A 22,904-nucleotide genomic window follows, 5' to 3' on the forward strand; every position below is an offset into this window, starting at 1 on the left:
TCCTTTGCTATTTGCTTTTTTGAGTGCCCCTGAATCCCATCAGTAAGACTTGCTAAAAAAAATAATTTAATAACCACATCATTTAGACTTATTTTGGCTTCTTTAATGTGTGTAACAGATAATTAGCCTGCAGAAGAATAGAAGTGCTCTTTTGTGTTTTTTAAATTGCAGTGGAGTCATTTCTGGAAACAGACTGCAATTAGAAAACAGGACATTTCGTGTGCCAAGTGAAATAGCTCAGTATTCTGTGCCAGATGAAACAGCTTGAAGCTTTGGGTGATGACACTGTCCCATTATTAAAACGGAAATAGCACAGACTCAGCTTGTACAGAGCCACAGATGAAACGAGGAGGACCCTGACCATTTTGATCTTGTGTGTCTCCCGTGGAGTTTGTCGGCTTTCTCTGCCAGTGTGCGTGTGGAGCTCCTACAGTTCCCAGAGCTATTATCTATGAATGAATCTGGACTTTTTTATTCGCCGGGTGTGCCACCTGCCGGTGCGTCACGGTCGATCTGGCCAATCCTGACGCAGTGATCCTTCGTGCGCCCTTGGAGATCCCGCGGTGCTCCTCGCATCGCCACCCAATCTACGGCTCGGTGACGGTAGAAGGCGAGCCTCGTTAGCTGTGTACCGTTAGCGCTGCCTCAGATGTGACTAGATTGGACTGCCGTACTGCTGCTGTGCCAAATATGGACCCGTGACAAGTTTGACTGGATTGCCATTTTCCCATCTACTTGTGCTGCTTTTGACCCGTGCGTTATTGATTATTATGAGGTAGGTGAAAATTAGACAGAAAAATGAAAGTTTTATTAATACTGTGTCACAGCAAAGTATGTGCTCCTCTCCTTTACTCCTTGTACGGATTCCCAGCTGCTTCATTTTGCACGCTTTCCACCGCTTAACGCTGCGCTTTGAAGTTCCAGACGCAACTGAAGATCACTGATTTATTGTGCTTGTGTTCATTCTCATATTCTGCATTAGAATACCATTGCAAGCACCTATGTGATGTTGATTTAAATGCAAGTTTGGCAAACAAGTGCTGCTGCTATTCCCCCGCTGTCCGGCTCAGCATCCCTGCCCAACCCCTGTGCGCCCTGCACTCTTCTGATGCCTCTCCTCTGAAAAGGCTACGTGGCTTCTCCAGCAAATGTGTAAAGTTAATTAAAAAAATGTAAAAAATATTGAATTTATGTCTTGGATCCATCAAAGCGAAAGTTAATTAAAAAGAAGAAAAGGATTGTCACTAAAGGGTATGGTTTTTCATGCGTATTCTCCCTCTTGTGGCACGTTTAATATAATTATTATGGTGATCAGATAAAGTATTTGTTCCAGCACTGCTGTGGACAGAGGAGGAAATTAATTGTGTCCTTACATGGCTAGTGGAAGGCTTTCATGATTTGGGGTGACTGTTTATTTATGATGCCCATAGATGGCAATGTGAAGGAATGTTCCCTCTCAGTGACCTGGGGGTACTTTGACATTGTGCTGGATAATGAGTAAGAGCAGAGGGAATGGCATCTGTGCCATGGTGCAAATATTTTCCTTTTAGTCCACGGCTGCAGCTATTCATCACAGTAGCCAGAGTGAGAGTGTGACAGTACAGTAGCCGTATATGAATCACAAAGTATTCCACCGTGGCTGCAAACCCCTCGATAGTTCAACATTTTAATATGTTGCATATATCAACACAACTGCCGTGTTTTTGTATCAATATGTCAACAAAGCCATTGTTAGGGAACAGTGCAGTCAAGTTCTGTGTCATGGTGATCGCACGGTCTGTTACAAGTCTGTTAAAGGTGAAGCAGGAATGTGTTTAGATGATTATGACTTTCCATTGCCTGCTGTGGGGAGAGATGCAGTGGAGGACATTCAGAAGAAGAGACACATGAAGGAGAGGATGAGGAGGAGAGAGAAGGGTGAACGGCGACAGAGCTTTCATGGCTTGATGTATTGTTTGTGCCCCGGTCAATACTGGTTGACCAGTATTTTTTCAGGCTTACCTCTCATGATAGATGCTTATGTTGTGCAGTGATACCATCATATTGATCATCATTATGACTTTCCCAAATGGGCTCGTGGGTGGAGGATAGTACATTGTGACATTGGTGTGGATGGCTCCAAATGTTTTTGCTTTTACCTTCTGCTGTACCTGTGGTTCTGCGTGGGTGCTGCACATGGTGGCTTGTTGGCGCAGATACTTTTGGTTTATTAGAGCCAAGCTGGTGAATATTAACTGATGCTGCTGAAAAAATAATGTACACTCTTGAGAAGTGCAAGGTTAGCCTAGCTTTTGTAAGTAATATGTATGATATCATTCTGCTCTAATGTACTGACACTTCAAGTCAAGCTTTTTCTTTACAATTTAGCTCAGTCATTAAAGGAATGTGTTTGAATGGCTTTGAAAAATATGCTCATTGCTTTCTTGCTAAGAGACTCTCATACCTGTATGGTAGATTTTAAGTTACAATCAATAGATTAGCTAAGCTTAGCAGCACAGTGATGCAGCCGTTAGCATTGCCGCCTCACAGCAAGACGGTTCCAGGTTCAAACCCAGGGTGGAGGAGCCCTTCTCTGCCGAGTTTGCATGTTCTGCCTGTTTTAGCATGAGTTTTCTCCGGGTTCTCCAGCTTCCTCACGCACGTCAGGTTAACTGATTACTCTAAATTGGTCATAGATGTGAATGAGAGGGAATGTCTCTATGTGTCAGCACTGTGATAGTCTGGCGACCTGTCCAGGGTGTACCCTGCCTTTTGCCTTTTGCCCATTGTCAGCTTGGATAGGCTCCAGCCCCCCCAGCGACCCCCAACAGGATAAGTGGTAAAGTTAAGAATGAATAGCATCAAAACTGGAAACAAGGGGAGACAGCGAGCCTGGCTCTGTCTGAAGACAACAAGAATCAGACCACCAGCACCTCTAAGCGTTTTAACATGTTTGTTTCTAGGTGGTAGTAGTTGAGTTTGTGAGTACTTGGCTTGGAAACTAGAGGGTCGCTGCTTCTAGTCCCCATATGGATCAAGTATCGAGTGAGGAATGGCAGCTGGAGGGGTGCCAGTTCACCCTTTGAACACTGCTGAGTTGCCCTTGAGCAAGGCACCTAACCTACAAACTGCTCCAGGGGTGCCATTCATGGCTGACCTGCACCATCCCATTGTAACATGTTTGTTCTGTTTGTGTATGACGGATTCAGGAAAAGACGCATTTCAACTGCCAACTGTCTGAAAACTTGCGAATTGATAAATGATAAAGTAATTTGATTGAAGTTTACAATAACAATGGTTTAGTGTTGAAAATGTAAACCTCACAGAAACAACAGGACTCCAGAAAGTCACTAATCCCAGCCAAGAGGTCCTGGAAAACCCCATGTAAATCCACAACTTGTCGATTTTACACTTAGGTTTATGAACGGAATAAACTAATTAGAGAGATTTAGAGGTGCTTTTGGCAGATTTAAACTTTGAGCAGAGCCAGGCTATTGCTGTTTTTCCTGATTCTTCTCTTTGTGCTAAGTTAATCTAATTGGCCATGGCCGTAGCTTCATATTTACAGTACTAACTCTAACTCTTGCCAAGAAAGCAAATAAGCATATCTCCAACAATGTCATCTTGGTTCTTTAAGGCAAACGTATGAATATGGTTTTAAGTGGAAATGTGACAGATGTGTTGGGCAAAAACTAGTGCTGGGTATCATTTGAAAATACCATATCAGTACCAATATCAGTGATACTGATATTAAAGAGGACTTCAATTGATACATTCTTTTCTGCTTCATTCGATACCCATCATGTGAGTGGAATCATACAGTTGCATAAAGTGCCACTAGTTGCCATGGGCAACTATGTATGTATTCTTTTGAATGTTTTGGTGGCATCCCGGCATGCTGAGCGAGCCTGGTCTCACTCCAAAGTCATCGAAATCCTGGGCTTGGGCAGTGACTTGTAGTGTCAGAAACCAACAAAAAATGGTGTCCATTAATGTAGGCATGTTACATGGCAGGTTGCTGTATAGTTTAACTGTGCCTGTGGAAATGTGGTGGGACAAGTTAAGGTGGCGAAAGTCCGAGTGGGGCGGGTGGGAGCGGTGGTGGATGGGTCTAACAAACCTTGACCTTCACCTGAGAGAACGTCAGCAACAAAAAAAAAAACAGGCAATTTGTGTTGTTGTACCGACGTTGTGTGTTTATTTTGAAAGAGTTAAAAGAAAGACAAAGAAGACAATGCATGTAACAGGCAGAACTTGACACGGTGTCCCAGAATGTCAACAACCAACGCACCCAGGGTGCATTGCACATCGTATTTGGATGTGGAAAGTCCGTGGAAAAAACGTCAGTATGTGACGAGGTCGGAGTGAGAATGTGTTGGCTGAACTGCCAGCTCTATCAAATACACCAAGCTCTTCACCACACTACAGACCATATGGATTGTAGCTGCTGTCGTAGTGGGTCAGTCACATGTCGCATGAAATCAAGAATGCTTGGCTGAGTGGTTGGCTGCAAGCAAAACCATACAGATAGTCACAGTTTTGTAGATCTGGGTACAAATTGGATCGAATTCAGGTATGGTTTAACAGGAGACGTTTAGATACTACTTATTACTGGGTTATTTTGATCAAGATACGATAATGATTAGTGATAAGTCTAGCAAAGACTAACACAGGTGAGATAGAGAGTCTCAGCTGCTGTATGATCCAGACAAAAGCATCAACCAGTGTAGCCCTCAGGCCGAAGCGTGCACTGGCTGGCACCACCAGGCTACTTTTAGAGCCGGCAACAGGAGACAGTGATGGGTATTTTACAGGAGTCAGCTGGCCAAACAGACAGGCTAACTCCCCCATTGGGTTTCATTAGAGCTCATCTTGATGTTAAAGCCTGTTTAATCCACTTTCACAGCCATGCAGACCACAACAGAGCAAAGCACAGCATCTATCTTTAGACAGCACATGGGCAGAAAACTTTTCCATCTCAGTTCAATCATTAAAACAATCACACAAATTCCCCTGGAGATGGCCTTAAAATGTCTCCAATGAAGAGTTTTTATGTGTAGACTTTGTGCTAGTAATCTCCTGAGCTGACAGGAGAGGTGATTTCAGCATTAGATAAAAAGTTGTCAGTCATTGCCTGGTCAATTAGGGTGTCCATAAAGAGCTGTGTTTATACAGCCTTACTCTCCTTCCTTGTTCCTCCAGGAAGTAGACAAGCTGCATGAGGGTGAGATTACAGTAAAGCCTTATGGGGTGAGTGCTCAGCTTCTTTGTCGCCAGCTCCTATTGTTGTACCATGTTTGTTGCACCTGTTTCACTTCAATGATCCAATGCTGGGAAGACACTGACTTCACAGTATGTTTCTAAAACTACAATACATTATATTTGTATGTTATTATGTTGTGGCTACATTGAAACTTTTTGTTTGAAGTACGTTGTGGTTAACGTGGGGTGAGGTTTAGGCACAAAAACCACACAGTTATGGTTAGGAAAAGATCATGTTTTGGCTTAAAGTACCTGGTTTTCGGGGCAAAGTCCTAGCAGGAAAGGCTCCTGTCTCTCAGTAAAAAACAACTGCTATTTGTGTCACTATACTGACAGGAAAAGCAGCGATGTTTCGGCAAAAGCAAGTACACTTTGTGCCACCATCCCCGCCAATGGGTGGCTGCAAAACAGCCACATTTGAAGCCTAAAAGCTGCTGGAAAAACACAGACAGGTTGCTACAAAACACATTTGGAGCCTAAAAAGCTGATGGAAACACAATAATGACTCACTAAAACACAACTGGTTTCGTTGTGTGTTGGTCTGGAGCAGTGGTCTGCGATGGTCTCGCCTAGGTAACGTGCCATCCACCATCCCCTGCACCTCTAGATGACAAATACAGCTTATATATCAGGTCACATTAGAAACGTTGATAAGATTATGTGTATTAAACGTACAATGCATACAACACCCACATTTTTTTCTGGGAACTGCCCTATTCAATAAGCAGCTGGATGTTTTAAGCAAAAATATATTTTATATGGCCATTAATTTAGATAAACTGCATCAGAAGGGGTTTAATCATAATTATATTGCTGCCAAATGCAAATAACTTGTTATTGACTTTACAGGTTTTTTTTTGGCGTCTTATGGTTATATTACTTGCAATGATGGCGCCCCACGGATGCAATCAAGGCTTTTTATAGCTAACATAACATGTGTTAAACTGACACTCATCACTCACTGACCTTTACTAGTTGTTATAAGCTTAGCTGGAGCTGCCCCTTATTGGTGGCAATAAGGTGCTCACTTCTGGGCTGTTAACAACGGCTGCTCCGTGTTTACCTTAGGATATTGTGTATGTTCAGCACACAGCAATCCGCACACACACAAATCAAGATAATGCAAGTGAGATATAGTTCAAAGGTCGGGTATTGGGCAGGAAAAGGAAGGGTGATTTACGGAGGCAGACTTGAGGTCAGCGGTGTTATGTACATAGGTCAGTGTCGGTCTTTTAGGTTTATAAACTCTCCGGTGGCTGCACATATGGATCTGTCAGCCGTAACTGTAAATGTTGCAGCCCGCATACCAGTATTTCCATACAGTTTGTAAATGTCTAGCATGCTGGTATACTCCACTGCACCAGCAATCTTTACACTAAGGCTTTTTTTTTTCATCTCTTCTAATGTTTTCTTTCTTTTGTCCAAGTTTTAAGTCCTTCTTTCTCTTTCACCCTCTCCGTCTGTCTCACTCCCTCTGTCATGTTTCACTGCCTCTCCCTCAGACAGACTCATTCTCTTTACATCTGCTCTCGTGACAATGTAAACCTCACTTGAGGGAATTCAGATTCATGTCTAATATATGACTGCTCTTATGTCCTCTCTGTCTGTGCTTAGCAAATAAATCAATAACAACTTGCCCTCCCATCATTTTCAGCAGAGGTCCGGGGGGATGGATTCCAGGTAAAAGAGAGCTGTAGTGTACACACAGAGTGAGAAAAAAAGCTGGGGAACAAGACAACAGAGAATCACAGAGTGCTGGTGAAATATGTATACTGTGTGTCAAAAACTAGTAACAGAGGGTGAGTCTGCACCAGTTCCGGCTCACGTAATGACTGGTGTAACACGCAGAAAGGGTGGAATTATCACGATGATGGATGTTTGACTTGGCTTGAACCAGCCTTTAAATATTCAACTGTGTATTGCTTTGTTCGATTAATGTTGCCGACATCAATGGCTTGTTTATTATTCTGAGTTAATGTAGTTTCACACAGCACTGATTGCATTAAAGATTGCTTCGTAAATTAAAATAAACATACGGTACGTTCCTTTTCTCACTGTAGCACAATGATCTATCAGAAAAGTATCCACGGTAGCTCTTGAACATAAACTAACACATTTTTAACAAGAATGTGCTCTTCGTAAACAGTTTGAGCTGAGTGTTTAGTCCTCTTAAACTGTGGTTTTTTTCAAACGGACTGTTCCTTGCAAAGTGTTATTAAGGATAGCAAGTACTCCCTGCTGACACGTTGGTATTGGCTATTGTTTTATAATGCTCAACAGCTAATGATCCTGAAAGTAGCTAGTGCATGATCATGTTTAGAAAGCTGTGACTAGATGCCTGTAAATATGGGTGACCACCTTCTGTGGACGATGGGAAACTGAAAGTTGGAAAGTATAAAATACTTCAGTGACCAGGGGGAAAAAAACAGAAAAACTGAAACAGGATTCAAAGACACCTTTTTAAGTATTAAAAAAAATCAGACTGAAAACACAGTGATGTTCCGCAGTGCCTCTTTTTCTGTTCAAAAAACATTGCCTTGATATTTTAAGAGTAGAGTTTGCTTTGAATGTTATTGATTGTGTGTTTCCACATTGCTGAATTCTCCAAAGAGCCCGTCTGCCTTCTACATCCTCTGAACAATGCAACATTCATTATTTTCATCTTTTTTTATTTCAACCAAAGATAAGTTGTCTGCAGCAGAGCCATTTATGTATGATAAGATAAATGCTCATGATAAAGTGAAACGCTTTCACTCATCAAACGTATTGTCTGACACGTACAAGGAAGATGTTTCTCAACATTAAAGCAACAGTATAGACGATGCAATTTGCAGTTATGGGCAATGATGACAAAGTGACGATGATGTCTGTCAGCGGGATGTTTGATTGGATTTTTCAAGCTAAGGGAATTCAAAGAATACCGCATACTGTGACATGCTGTACACGCTGAATAACTGCATGGTGGGGTTAAAAGCAATGCTATTACACACTCAGATGATGAGTAGATGGAACGCTGTCACACCTGCTAGGCGATAAAATGAATAATTTACGTGTTTAAAATAATTTATAATTCATGAGGCTCTCTTGTGACAGATGTTGATGTGCACAAACAAACATCTGTCGTTGGTTCAATAAAAAATATTATTTAACTCTCGAATGCTAGTTTAAATCATGTCGGTTTTATTTATTTAGCCCAGTATCACAAATCTGAATTTGCCTCAAGGGGCTTTGCAATCTGTAGACCCTTGATTCAGATGAGGAAACCTTCCCCCCAAAATCCCTTCAATAGGAAAAAACACAGAAGAGCAATGGAGGAGGGATCCCTCTCCAATCAGTATAGAATCTGATTACATATCACTTTATATGCTCAGGCACATGTATTTCTGGGATTAGTGACGATACCTTTTAATTATTAGTGTGAGATGATGGCAGATGAATCATATTTTACTAATATCACAACAAGAACCTCATAAATTAAAACTAAATTGAAAGTGTTTCAAGTCTAATCACAGCAACATAAAGTTAGATTAGATGCTGCTCTGTGATTAGGTTGCTGTCAGGATGAATTTGTCAGAATTTATCAGTACGCACGTTCTTTTTAGGGCTCAGCCGTGAAATACTTGGCACGCCACGACTGAAAAAATACCGAAAAAAAATTCCTCCAGTTGTTTGTTTCTGTCTGACACCCTCTCGCTTTTGTAACACAGCTCATCAAGCACATATCAAGTGAGTCAAATTGTGTGTCAAGCAGTCGGCTTTAACGCACATCCTGACTGAATCAATTTTTTTGGCTTTGTAATGTACCGTCTCCAAATCATGTCAGAGGTTAGAGTGAGGTGAAGAAGTCTGTAATGTAAGTGATGTATCTTTTGCTCCTTTATGGCTTCTTCATTTCACACTTTTTATGTGATGTTTTCCACTGGAGGAAAGAGGAGGCCATGTGATGAGGACTAGGTGAACTCTATCAGATTAGGTTTTCAATTTAGGGTTGGAAAAAGTGACAGAAATGTAGACCCTATAGTATAGAAAGCGTAGGTGCACATAGATTTGACCTTTGGACATATTAGGACTTGTACAAGAACAGAAATTGCTTCAGTCTGTTGCTTTTTGCGCAGCTTAATCTACATACAGCAATGTGTCTGCACTGCTGTTGTTTTGACAACATCTCTGTTAATGGCCCTCCGTAATTCAGAGTGAAGTATAGGCCCCGCTTTTATGTAACACCTGTCACACAATTAAAACAGCGTGACTGATGTTTTTCCAAATCAGAACTAATCACAAACTACTTGTGGAGCAGCATATGGCACAACAGAGACGGAATGCGCAGGCCATTATGTTTACGGAAAGGATCATAGCTGTGGGTGTCGATTAAGGACACTGTTGAGGATTTTTACACAATGCCAAGCTCATGGGATGCGGTTTTTAAAAGGCGAGTGAGTGCTTTTTCAAGGGGATTTGGAGTTGCCGATTGGCCGCTGTGCCAACCTGTTAGAGCTAATATCTCTGCTGAGTCGCTGCCAACTGTGTTTTTGATAAGATTTGGGAAGAGCCGCTGTGCAAAACAGCAGCGTTTCTATAGGCTTTCTATAGGATGTGCGCTGTGGCTTTAAGTCCCGCACCTGTTCAGCTTAGTGTCTGACATATTGAGCTACTGAGGCATGACAAATGTCAATGTTTGTCCAAATCCCCCTAAAAAAAAAAAAATCAACCTTTTTGATACTGTGTGTGTATTTGAGTGCATGTACAGTCAGGTCCATAATTATTTGGACAATGATACAGTTGTCGTCATTTTGGCTCTGTACACCACCACAATGGGTTTTAAATGAAACAATGAATACCTGCTTAAAGTGCAGACTCTCAGCTTTCATTTAAGGCTTTTTTCAAAAATGTAGTATGAACCGTGTAGGAATTACAACCATTTCTTCACACAGTCCCCCGACTTTAAGGGCTCGTAAGTATTTGGACAAACTAACATAATCATCAATTAAACAGTCAGTTTTAATACTTGGTTGCAAATCCTTTACAGTCAATGACTGCCTGAAGTGTTGGACACATAGGCATCATCAGATGCTGGGTTTCTTCCCTGGTGATGCTCTGCCAGCCCTTTACTGCAGCCGTCTGCACTTCCTGCTTGTGTTTTGGGTGTTTTGCCCTCAGTTTTGGCTTCAGCAAGAGAAACGCATGTTCAATTGGATTCAGGTCAGATGATATGACTTGGCCATTGCAGAACATTCCACTTCTTTGCCTTAAAAATGTCTTTGCTTGCTTTTGCAATATGCTTCAGGTCATTGTCCAACTGCACTGTGAAGCATTGTCCAATGAGTTTTGAAGCATTTAATTGAATCTGAGCAGATAATGGTGCCCCAAACACTTCAGCCTTCATCCTGCTGCTCTTGTCAGCAGTCACATCATCAATAAATACAAGAGAACCAGTTCCACTGGCAGCCATACATGGCCATGACATAACAGTACCTCCACCATGCTTCACTGATGAGGTGGTGTGCTTTGGATCATGAGCAGTTCCTTCCCTTCTTTCTTCTCTTGTCTTCCCATCATTCTGGTAGTTGATCTTTGTTTTATCTGTCCATAGTATGCTGTTCCACAACTGTACAGGCTTTTTAGATGGTTTTTGACAAACTCTAATCTGGCCTTCCATTTTTAAGGCTAACCAATGGTTTGCATCTTGTGATAAACCCTCTGTATTTATTCTAGTGAAGTCTTGTCTTGCTGACAAGAGCAGCAGGATGAAAGCTGAAGTGTTTGGGGCTACATTATCTGCTCAGATTCAACTAAATGCTTCAAAACTCATTGGATGATGCTTCACAGATGCAGTTGGACAATGACCTGAAGCATATTGCAAAAGCAACCAAAGACATTTTTAAGGCAAAGAAGTGGAATGTTCTGCAATGGCCAAGTCATATTATCTGACCTGAATCCAATTGAGCGTGCGTTTCTCTTGCTGAAGCCAAAACTGAGGGCAAAACACCCAAAACACAAGCAGGAAGTGCAGACGGCTGCAGTAAAGGGCTGGCAGAGCATCACCAGGGAAGAAACCCAGCATCTGATGATGCCTATGTGTCCAACACTTCAGGCAGTCATTGACTGTAAAGGATTTGCAACCAAGTATTAAAACTGACTGTTTAATTGATGATTATGTTAGTTTGTCCAAATACTTATGAGCCCTTAAAGTCGGGGGACTGTGTGAAGAAATGGTTGTAATTCCTACACGGTTCATACTACATTTTTGAAAAAAGCCTTAAATGAAAGCTGAGAGTCTGCACTTTAAGCAGGTATTCATTGTTTCATTTAAAACCCATTGTGGTGGTGTACAGAGCCAAAATGATGACAACTGTATCATTGTCCAAATAATTATGGACCTGACTGTATGTGTATGTTTGTATGACGTACACATGTCTTGAGATGGAGGGCTCAACCACTTTGAACATATTAGTACTTCTTATGAAGCCCTTAAGGAACATGTCTGCTTCATTTTCCCTGAGTAGTACTTGTCCCATAAGTACTATAGTCATGCTTTGGGGATCAAAAAGTGATCTGTATGTTCATATTACAGTATTAGTTATTATTATAATTAGTTAATTGTTCACACAGCTGGTTTTCATTACACCAGTTCACCTGATTTATCCGTCTTACCAAAGTTTGTTTGTTCTATCTTTACTCCTAATGATGCTCAAGGGCTGCCTCTTGTTGTAGCTTTATGCCTGTTTCAGTATTATCAACAGCCTGAGCTACCACCAGATGCCAAAGATGGACTGACGTGTTCAAAGTGAAGTCAAATGAACAACTCTACTTGAAATTTCGATTTCCTAGTTTTTGCCCTGAAGGAGGTCCCATTCTTTAAGGGAGTTCAAACCAGCACCTGTCTTTGAGTCTTCCTCAGTTCTTGGTTTGATTGACATCTCAGAAAGAAACAGGGAGTTGCAGAACTTGTACCACGCTAGGGCAAGATGTAGAGCGAGCCCTCTGGCTAAACTCTGTAGAGGAAAATTAATCCAAGCCAACAAGACTCACAGCCCCCAGGCCAGCGAATCAAATCCTCAGCTGACATTTACATGAGTCTAAAGCAACAAACGGGTATGAAAATAATCTTACGCCAATTTGCTCTCTTGTCAGTGTGCGTCTGAGGAAGTGTGCGGTTCAATATTTTGTCATGTGTGTTTTACTGCACAGTGGGCTCCTCCTGTTGGACAGGGTAAAGGCTGAAATAGAATTTGACAAGGGGGACGCAGATGTGCAATGTTCCTATGGGGAATTGAAGTGTTTCATAATAGTAACAAACAGACAACAGCCTGATTATGACGCAGGGTATGTGAAGCCCTTTCAAGTCCATCAACCAAATTTAACATTTTGCCTTTAGGCTTAACCCTTTGCAATTCACTCCTCAGTCTTTTTATGTGCAAGCCTATATATACTGAAAAAATTTACAAAGCAATATTCATCCAGCGCCATTCAGCGTGTTCTCATACAGTGGTTCATATGATATCTTATGAATGTACATATTAATCAGCTCATGATTAATTAGCACCCAACAAGTAGTGTTTTCACGTAATGTATGTAACATAAAGTTACGTAGTTAACATAAGGTTACATAGGTTAGGTTTAGGAAAGTAGTTATATAGGTTAGGTTTAGCAAAGTAATGTCATGAAGGTCAGGTCTAGGGAGGTAAAGTTACATAACATGGTTAGATGTAGTCACATAACGCACTTATTGTAAAGTTACACACTAATCGTAAGGTACTTAACGTAAAGTTACATTGATTAGATTTAGAAAAAGAAACGGTGACAACATACCTTAAAATTACCCAAAGTTCACTTGATTTCACACTGAAAATGAACACCGGTCTTCTGGGGGGAAAGTCCTGCTTTGGTTGACCCATCCACCACCCTAATCTGTGCTGTTGCGTGGACTTTACTCCTATTTCAATCAGGAGAGACTGAAGAATGAAGTAAAGATAGTATTTGATACATAGAGTTTGAGTGTACAGATTAACAGATGACAGAAGACTTGGACACCTGATATTTTGTGATCGAGAGACATTTGAGCGGCAGCAGGATAAATCCCCCCATGGAGTCCAGACACTGGTGGTGGTGGCTGATGACTCTGAGGCTGCTGACTGCTGAGGCGTATGAGGCTGATGAATCTGTAGACAATGTGGTGATGGGAAGGAGGAGGGCGCGTATGACGGTAGCAAGAAAGAACTACTGCAGAGAAAGAGCCATATTTATAATGAGGAGCAGTAAGATGACAGGCTGCCAGAGAAGGTGTGTCACTGTGCTATGGGTTGATTGTGAATCAGCTGATGACTCAATGGACGTACCCAGACAATGTCACGTAGAGATAGTGAGTAAGCCTATTTGCAAGGAGTGAATGGCAGAGTGAGAAAGAAACTTACAGCCTGAGCATGAGAAGTGTTGTCCTCTTGACTGAACTTTCGCTAGAGCTTCATTAATGAATGGTCATGGGTTAGATATGAATTACTGATTTGTGATTATATGGGTTATATGCAAATTCTGGGGCATTACTCTTCATAGGTACAGGTACGAACATTGAATGAGAACAGCATGCACTGTTACACAGAATAGAATAAAATAAGAAGAATGATGAATAATCAATGATAAGAGTAGCATTAAGTCCTAAAAGCGATGCAGTTCTGTTCCCCCAAAAGTTAAATTAAGGAAGTGAGAATTAAAGATTAAACATCAGTGTGCGCCACAACAAACAAAACTAATGCAAAACAGCTATTTTGGTTGATTTTGGTCTCTTGAGTCAGACTCCCTGCCATGATCAGGGAATGCCTCTTTTCCCCTGCTGGTATTTTCACTCCTCAATGTTTGGTGGATGGACCGGTGCAAACCTTTAACACCTCCCCAGGGATTACTTCCATTTAACAAAGTGATAATAATCTGGAGCTCATTGCAGGAATGTGTGTAACTTGGCATGGCATGAAAGCTTTGTGGGGAGAAGGGCAATGACATGAATCACTGGAGTAGGTTTTACGATCGGTCATCTGTATTGTGGTCATCCTTATCATCTGCGCAAACCCTCTGGCAATAACGGGCACAAGCCTTATCGAACAGCGTTGTGAAAGGAAAGTGGTGGAAGTACTTTTTTCAGCCTTCGTTCCAATTTCAAATCGGCGTAGAGCAAACTCAGTGGATTCTGAGGTATGACAGAAATGGGGGAGATTTGGTGGAGGACTAGACAGCCAGAGTACATTAACTTTAGTGGTGTCTTTGGGACGGAAAGCAGGCCCGAGGTAAGAGAGGATGGATGGAATTGCCTGGCATGTCTCCATACAAAAGTTTCTGGCAGGGTATGTTGGTAGAAAAAAAAGGAAACTGTTTATTGGCTTCGTACCCTCTGTGTTTCTTTGAAATGTAATCATAACCCAAGCTGGGCATATTTATTGCATATACAGGCAACACACGTGAGATGTGGGAGCTTATTATTTATCAATATTTATTCAGCTAAATATATGCTGTAAACATGAAAATACAATGGTTAAATCAGCTTGATTTATAAAGTCTGGATTCCTGGCAAAGAGCTCGGCTTAAATCTCTTCAAATCAAAGTGGCAAACAAGGACTTATTCTACAGCAGTAGCAAAACTGGCAGAGGCACAAAGCAAGACACCATTTTACAGAGATCTCAGTTTGGGAATTTTGCTGCTTCAAACAACCCTGCTTGCACTGGGGAGGGTGAAGAAGCACAGCTATTTAGCACCGAACAGTTAACAACACTTAACACATACAGCTCAAGCTAATGGAAAAGTCATTAATTTTTACAGATACTTGGTCATAAACAAAGGGGTGACAATTTAAGTTTGACCTTATGATGACTGGAAAGTTAGGAGATCACTTTAGTGATTACAAAATATCCTGATACCTGACAAAATCTGCCAAATTTGGTAGTTTACCAAATTTAATGGCAATCCATCCTGTAGTTCTTGAGACATTTCACTTAAAAGATAGGGAGTCATCAACATCAGTAGGATTTGCCTACTGACAGAAGTTGTTGAGATATTTCTTTCTGGACCAAAGTGTTACTGCCAACTTCCACCAAATCCAGAGGGGAACTGCCCATTGGTTCGACAGCCCATTGGTTCGACATCCCATTGTTCCGACCATATTAAACTCATTGTTCTGAAGTCCGTTCCGAAATCATCATGATGCCCTGTGGTTAAGGTCTGGTTAGGTTTAGGCACAAAAACCACTTGGTTAGGGTCAGGAAAAGATCATGGTGTGGGTTAAAATGAAAAAGAAAGTGACAAACATAAGCCATGAGCCTGCTCCGCCTCAAGCCGGTCGCGGCGCACCATACGCCCGCCGCGAGCTGTTCAGCACCGCGGACAGTCGGACTAATGGGATGTCGAACCAACGGGCTGTCGAACCAATGACATGGACCCATCCAGAGAGGATGTTTGGGGACACGCTGCTCCAGTCAACTTGCCACTCTTTAGGCGTATCCACTGAAGAAGTGGGATGTACCTGATTGGGTAAACCATGCTGTTACCTCCCTGGTTCTTTGCTTGGCATTTCAAACAGGAACCAAAATGGCGGCATGCTCATTAACTCTCTGTTATTCCATCTAAACAATCCACCAAAATCTATTTCTGATAACGTGAGGTTAGAAACAGACAATGCCACTGCTAAATCCTGTTTCATTTTATAGCTAAGATCTAAAATTAGATACGCTTATACCTATTGATGAATTTCAGGGCATCGGAAAGAATGTTGTGCTCTTTTTTCATGAGCGGCCACAATGTTTGAATAGTTGTTGTTCTTGTTATATTGTGGATTTTTATATCATATGTTATATTTAGTTGCATTTTAATGTGTTTTGATTGGCTGCTACCTTGGCCAGGTCTCTCTTATAATGGAGATTTTCAGTCTCAGTGGGACGTCTTGGTTAAATAATGGTAAAGAAGAAGAAGAACTACATCACTTAGTTAAACAGCTTGGACCAAGTTTTGTGTGCGGACAGGCCCGCGATCAGGGGAGGTCAAAGGGTACAGAAGACCTGGGCCCAAGGCTCAGGATGGGCTCGTGTAAAGGTCTATGGTTGACCCTTAAATGGCTTCAGTACAACAATTTACTTAGTGACTTATATCTCTGACAATAGAAGTTATATGTATTTACATGATAAATACATTTACTTTTATATTTCCGAGTTTCGACTGCACCAGGTGTCACAAGCAGAAGCTGAATGTGGCAAAAGTGAGGCGCTAGGCAGACTAGCAATCAAAAACTCGTAGAGAGCTCAGTTTTAAAGCTAGAATGAAGATACTGGTATCAAAAGAAACTAGATGACCTAAGGTGTCCATTGGTACCTTATCATGCTGTCTTGTAAGTAGGGGGATAAGTTTTACTCCAAAGTTAGTCTAAATTTTGGCAGTGAAAAAAGTGGCATTGTCATTTTCAAAATGGTCTTTTTAAAAATATTTCTGCCTACTGGAGTCCCTAAGCAGCCTTGGAATTACACAAGTTAACACATTATGGTGCTGGATTGGGTGTGGATAAGGGGTCCCGATTTGAAAAAATGCTGTCCCCTGTCTATAATGGCTGGTCTGTGTGTGAACGGACACATTTTCATAAAGTTAAATCTGGTCTGCTTTATGCAAATACACCCTGGTGAATGGACTACAACCCTTTCTCCAAACTTGCTGCAACCCTCCTGCCATACTCTGCGCTGTGCGACTGCTTCTCCTGCTCCTCTTAGGCAATGAATACAAGTAGCGACAGTACTAATTTAACAGCATTTCTCAGTAGCGTGGTGGAGACGTCACTACTTTCTGAGTCAAATAGCTTTTCAGTAGCGCAGTTAATTCATTGACCGAGTAGTGTGGTAGTGTCCACAAAAGTTACAAGCTCTTTTTCCCAGGAAAAGCTCTGAAGTGCAGTGGACTTTTTTCTGCAGAGGTCTGGATAAAAGCAAGAATAGTAATTCTGAGGATTAGTAATGTGACTGACCCCAGTGCCACACTGAGGCATGTAGACGAGAGAAGCACTTCTGCATGACATCACATACTAATCCTTCAGTTTATTCTGCTTGCTGCTTTCACTATTGGCTACTCTGCCTCTGACTGGCTACATTGCACTTCTTGACGCGTCTCTCATGTCTGTTGCCCATGGACTGTATATATTTAGTGGATTTGCAGTGGACTCCAGAGAAATAGACACAGCAAGGGCCAAGAAAAGAGCTGAGAGACAGAAAACAGTACTAAGAAGGAAGAGAGGGGAGACAGAGTGACATACTGATGTCACGTGTTAATTTCAGGACATGTTCATGTTCTAATGTCCCCAAAAAACTACTGTCTTTTATTTGTTATGGTTTTATTGACTGAAAAATATATTTTGGAATTCTGCTTTTGAATTACTGACAGCCATAGTCGACTGAGAGAGGCCAAGACAGAGAAATACATTAAGTAGGAAGAGGACAGAGAAAGAAAGAGAGCAAAAGGCCAACTGATGATGATGTGTTATCGGAGGACATGTTCAAATGTCACAAAGTTTTCAAAAAAACAAGAAAGTTTTAATTTAAGTCTGTTATTTTATGATAAACAGTTCAACTGAACATTTTTGTCCACCTATTTGTTTAGCTGACATTTTATTCTTATCAGATAACACTGATTTGACATAAAGGGAAAAAATAAAAGTAGCTTTGCAAGTAGCAACGTACTTTTGCCATTGTCTCATAGCTTAGCTTGCTACATTTCTCTCTCTGATAACTTCAATGTAGTGAAACAGTAGTAGAGTAACTGGTAGCTTACAGCTCACTACATTTTCCAAGTAGCTTCCCCAACACTGGCATTAAGAAACCCTCAGCTATCGGATCTGGTGGAAATACGCTGTGAGAGCGGCTGACCATCATTGCCATCCATAGTGCCATGCGGCTAGTGTGGCTCAAAATTCCAACTTTGGTGCCACCAGGTGGTAGTTTAAAAGAAGATACTACGGCAAACAACACTACACATTTCTACAGCTGAGTTCTACACTTAGTTGTTAGGGGCCCTGTACAAAACATATTAATCTTGCACAAGCAGCAGACATGTACTGTAACACATTTAGCTCCTAGCTAATTCCCATCTGCACTCCCTGTGGCCACTCAGATGAATAGACTGAAGGCAACAAGCAACTTTCTTACCAGGATTGTTTAATTTTGCAACAAACAAAAACTTATGCCTTCATAACAATTTAACAGATGCTATAATTACATAATAATTCTGCACAGAGTGGCTTTAAATAATTAAAACCTCCAATATGGCTCTAAACACTGGTGGTGTGATTATACAGAGGGCTTTGAGCTGGTAAGATGAAGTGCTGTAGCTCTCCTCCGCTCACACTCTCGTGTTCACAATGATATTTCATTAAAAAGGCTACATGTTGTCGATGACCCAGAGTAAACTCCTCAAGTTTTCTCTCAGGCTATGCCACCTCTTTGTTCCTTCCTCTTTGCTGTTCATGTTTATTTAACCACTTTTTTCCTTTATCCAGATTAGCCTCACTAAAGCTCTTTAAATTAATCTCATTAAATCTTTTTCAGCAGAGACATGAAGGGGCAGTTACAGTATGTAGTCATCTGCCTCATTTTCCTTAAGCTCCTATCATTACATCAGTCACATCCTGCTTAATCCTGAACTGCTGAGAACCACCAGGGGAGTGGGATAACCCTGCGACCTCTTTGCCGCCTCTCCATTTATTATTTGTACATTAGATATCAGGATCTGAGGTGGCATAATGAATTAGCAGTGACTGACAGTTCTTTGGAAAGCAAGTGACACAGTCTGAGTCATTTCCCTGTTTTAGTAATGACCCCTTTTATTGTCTCAGCCTTGGCAGCAAGTTTGAGTACAGCACTTTGTTCTCCATATATCATAATCAGGATGTGGCAGAGATTATTTACATTGTTCACAATCCAGTGTTTGGGCTCCTTCTCAATTCCATGGTTACTTTCCAAGCGCTATTTTTTGCTAATGTGAATAAAGTTAATCATATTACAGCCAAATCTGTTTAATAACTAGCGGTTGGATGAGTTGGGCTTTTGTATGAAATGCTTTGTCACTGAAGAGTAACATTAACAAGGCAGGAATACTGATGAAGGCAAGAGACTCCAGACAGTCGAAATTCCTCGACTCATGTATTTTGACTCTTTTCAGTTTTATGGAGCGCCAGTTGTCCCCGCTGAATATGTCTACGAGCTGCTGAAGGGTGAAATGAGAAATCTGTCAAAATGCCTAAAACATAGTTGTTCAGTTGGTCATAGCGTTCCAATCAGGTTAGTTAATTAAATGGAACAAACTGTCTGGGCAGATGTTTCAGATGTTTGCCAGATAATTCTTTAAGTGCAGTTTGCCGTGCGTCCCTGCAGCTTCGACAGGATACGTTGATTTAAGCAGTCTTACACTTTAATGCTTCCTGTAGAAACCTGTCAAACAGGCTCTGCTGCATACTTGTTTGTTTGACCCTTGTCTCACCATGCGGACAATAATACAGGTACTGTCGCTTCCTAATTCTTTGAATGCTACTCTCACTGTATAAGATACTGGGAGCTTGAATAAGAATCCATTTGTCTCTTTGGTTCAAAGTCCCATGAAAAAAATGAAATGACAGTTCGCGTTGCAGATGGCTGCATCCGAGACAGACGTTTCCCCCTCGGAGCTGCAGTCACTTTTCTTTGTTATACAGAGCAAAATTTGAAAGCATCGCTATTGCCAAAGCGTAAACATTTTCAGCTTAGTTATGTAAGTTTGTTATCATTACTTCTCCACCATTTGAGCGGCAACAATTAAATACCTCAAAGAAAAATAATAGCTATGTTTGTGTCACTGTAAGGATGTTGTTTTAGTTTTCCTCCTTGTTGTAACAATATGCCATAAATGATAGAATGTGCAAGTACCCGACGAGTATGAAAAGAAGTTTTAATTATGTTGCATTGTTATTGAATCGGTTTTGAAAGTGTGTCCCTATTAGGAGATTTTTTTTGTGTGTTTTTAATAAATCCCTCACCGCCTTATTTGATTCACTTCTGTTGTGACTTCTGCAGTCTTTGGAGGTCTGGATGTCTGAGATAAAATCAATTCCTTCATAGTAACATAATTCTGAGGACTGGAGGGGAATGAAATGAGACATCCTTTGTCTCTTAATATGCGCTGAATTTATTTACTGGCTGAGAGCTGCTGGAGCACCATTATTCCACAGTTTTATATTCAGTCTCGTATTTATTTACGGCCAGCATTACTCTATTTCTGCTGTATTTTCTCTTTGACATATATACTACAAAAATGCACACACACATTGATTAGCTACCTCCCAGACAAAATCTCTCACTACCATTATCGGAGCCTTGTCTTTGCGATTGTACGGGCATGTTCGCGTTCAGTACAACTATCAGTCAGTGGAGGTGACAGGATGGAGCTGAACCTTACACGAGGCTTGTCCAAACAGGGAGGTCATTCGATCTCTGCCCCCACCTCATCCATCAGACTGACATATGCAGATGGCTTGCTGTACATCCATAAAACCTCTAGACATCAGTGGCTCCATGTTTAACCTGCTCATACGTCTTTACTAAAAAAGACCATCCATTTCAAACCCCATGTCTCTGGAATTTGAAAGATTGTAGCATCTGCTGATGTGTTACTTGATGCTGCGTTCTGGATCAGACTTTTTCTTTTTACTTTTAGTACATGCTGCAGCTGCTCTATAAGACAAAGAACATACTGTTGCAGGGAGTATGCATGCAAATAGGACATTTACTTTGTCATGACATTGGGCCTTGAACTTTGACCCTCTTGCTCATATATCCTTCACAGTCCGTAGCGCCAAATTAAAATATCTGAAGGCCAATTAATCTGTGCCAATAGGACATTTTACAAACTATCGTTACTGGCAGAACTTGGCTCCTACAGTATAGTGGCCGATGGCTGCACAGCCCTTACCAGTCACACGGAAACGTACGTCATTGACCTGAGCTGCAGAGGGGAGGGTTGTGTTAAATGGACTAAAAAGGAAATGATCAGTGGGTACAGCTCCAGAGGAAGTCGGTTCCCTTCTGCTGTGTGCCCGTGACAGGGTTTGGGGTAATATTGGCTATTGGCTTTTTCCTGTTCCAAACGATGGTTCTTCAATCACCCATTGCAAATCCAATATCCAATATTGGTTGACCTCTATCTGAATGTATTAGTCATACACACAACTCACAACATCAGATTGTTTCAGTTTTTCTCAACAAAGATGTCCTTACTTAGTTAATGTGTCAGTGAACAGGCTAAGCGACGTGTTGCTTGCTTAAAAAAATGCTCGCCCTGGCTTTATTTTTGCGAATCTTTGCACAACTCCAATCATTCAACCTTAGTAGCCGTTGGCCGTGCAGCAATAGCAAGATGTTGCTTAGGCTCAACCAGGCCTCAGTAGGCTCCCTAAATGTTGTCGCTCACAGTCTATCTGGACAATTTTTTGCAAGTTCCAGCTACCAGAGTTCCCTCACCTGCTATACGTTAGGAAGAAGTGTTACACTTGAACATCCTGTCATCTGTCACTGCAGGTTCTGTTAGCTGTCATTGAGCTGTCATCTTTATGTGTCTCAGTCGATGTGACGCATCTTCGGCTGTGCAAAGGATTGGGGGTCAGCATAGCCAGAAAAGCATGCTGGCTTGAAATCTGCAAAATGCGATTGGATGCAGTAGGAAATCCAAGTATTTTCTGCATATTTCAATTGGCATACCCTGTATTGGGACATACTAAGTCATATGGTACGATTGGAACGCAGAGTTATTATTCTGATATAAAATTTTTAACACATTAACACAAGATCATAGGACAAAGACTAAAGTGTTGGTCATGTGGTGCACTGGAGATTTACAAGCTCTCAGCATCTTATAATACCTTTGCTTGCCTTAAACAGGAATTCAACTTAATTGAGCAATTTACACCTTCTATTCCCTCGGGTCGTGACAAAGATAGAGAGCAAAGGAGGAATGGGAAGAGGTAGGAGGAAGGGATGATATAACATTTGTGAACTTGAACAACTCTCTCCCTAAAATAGAAACTAGAGAAGCAAGACTCTAATCTGTGATGCTCGGCTGAATTTACAGCCTTGAGGTGATCCGTGGACACAGGAGATTAAGAAGTTTGTAGACTCGCATGTGCAAACCTGAAAAGAGCTTTCATATTATTACTGTGCCACAAATTCTGAACCAGAGTAAATATTCTTATGTGTTGGACACAAATTGTCCCAAAGCACATCATCAGTAAAACCAGCGGCATGTCTCTTAATGGAATATGCATGTACTACACGTTCTGCGATTGTGCAGTTTTTGCTGCATTAATAATCCCAAACTGGAGAAATATTTTCGACATGAACTATCAAATTTTTATGACATCCTCTGCAGCATCAAGCACCCTGCAGACTCAACAAAGTCCTAACTTTTTTTTTTTTTTTTTTTACAGTTACACTTCATCTTGTACCTCTGAACATATGGTGAGGCAGAGATGTAGTGAGGACTCAAGTGACTGGCCTGAATGAAAAGCAAATGGAAAATTCATTTAGAAGAAAGCCCCAGGCTGAGCAAGCAATATATCACATTTATAATGAATGATTATGAATGTCGAAGTTTTTAGGTTTCAGATTTCTTCAGAAGTAGCTTT

The 22,904-nt window shown here is 41.3% G+C and overlaps 1 protein-coding gene across 2 annotated transcripts in view; it reads left to right on the forward strand.

Moving 5' to 3' along the window:
- The first annotated feature begins 329 nt into the window (after positions 1-329).
- The window catches only part of chrm3a (cholinergic receptor, muscarinic 3a), a 123,646-nt gene continuing 101,071 nt past the window's right edge, over positions 330-22,904 (forward strand). The window contains exons 1-2 of one of the 2 annotated variants that reach the window (XM_078160943.1): positions 330-775; positions 5,182-5,229. The gene's annotated coding sequence lies outside the window, so the exon portion shown is untranslated. The remainder of the gene's footprint in view (positions 776-5,181; positions 5,230-22,904) is intronic. The other variant, XM_033612920.2, reaches the window with a different exon arrangement.

The sequence above is a fragment of the Epinephelus lanceolatus genome, chromosome 17 (genome assembly GCF_041903045.1).
Source record: "Epinephelus lanceolatus isolate andai-2023 chromosome 17, ASM4190304v1, whole genome shotgun sequence".
Lineage (NCBI taxonomy): Eukaryota > Metazoa > Chordata > Actinopteri > Perciformes > Serranidae > Epinephelus > Epinephelus lanceolatus.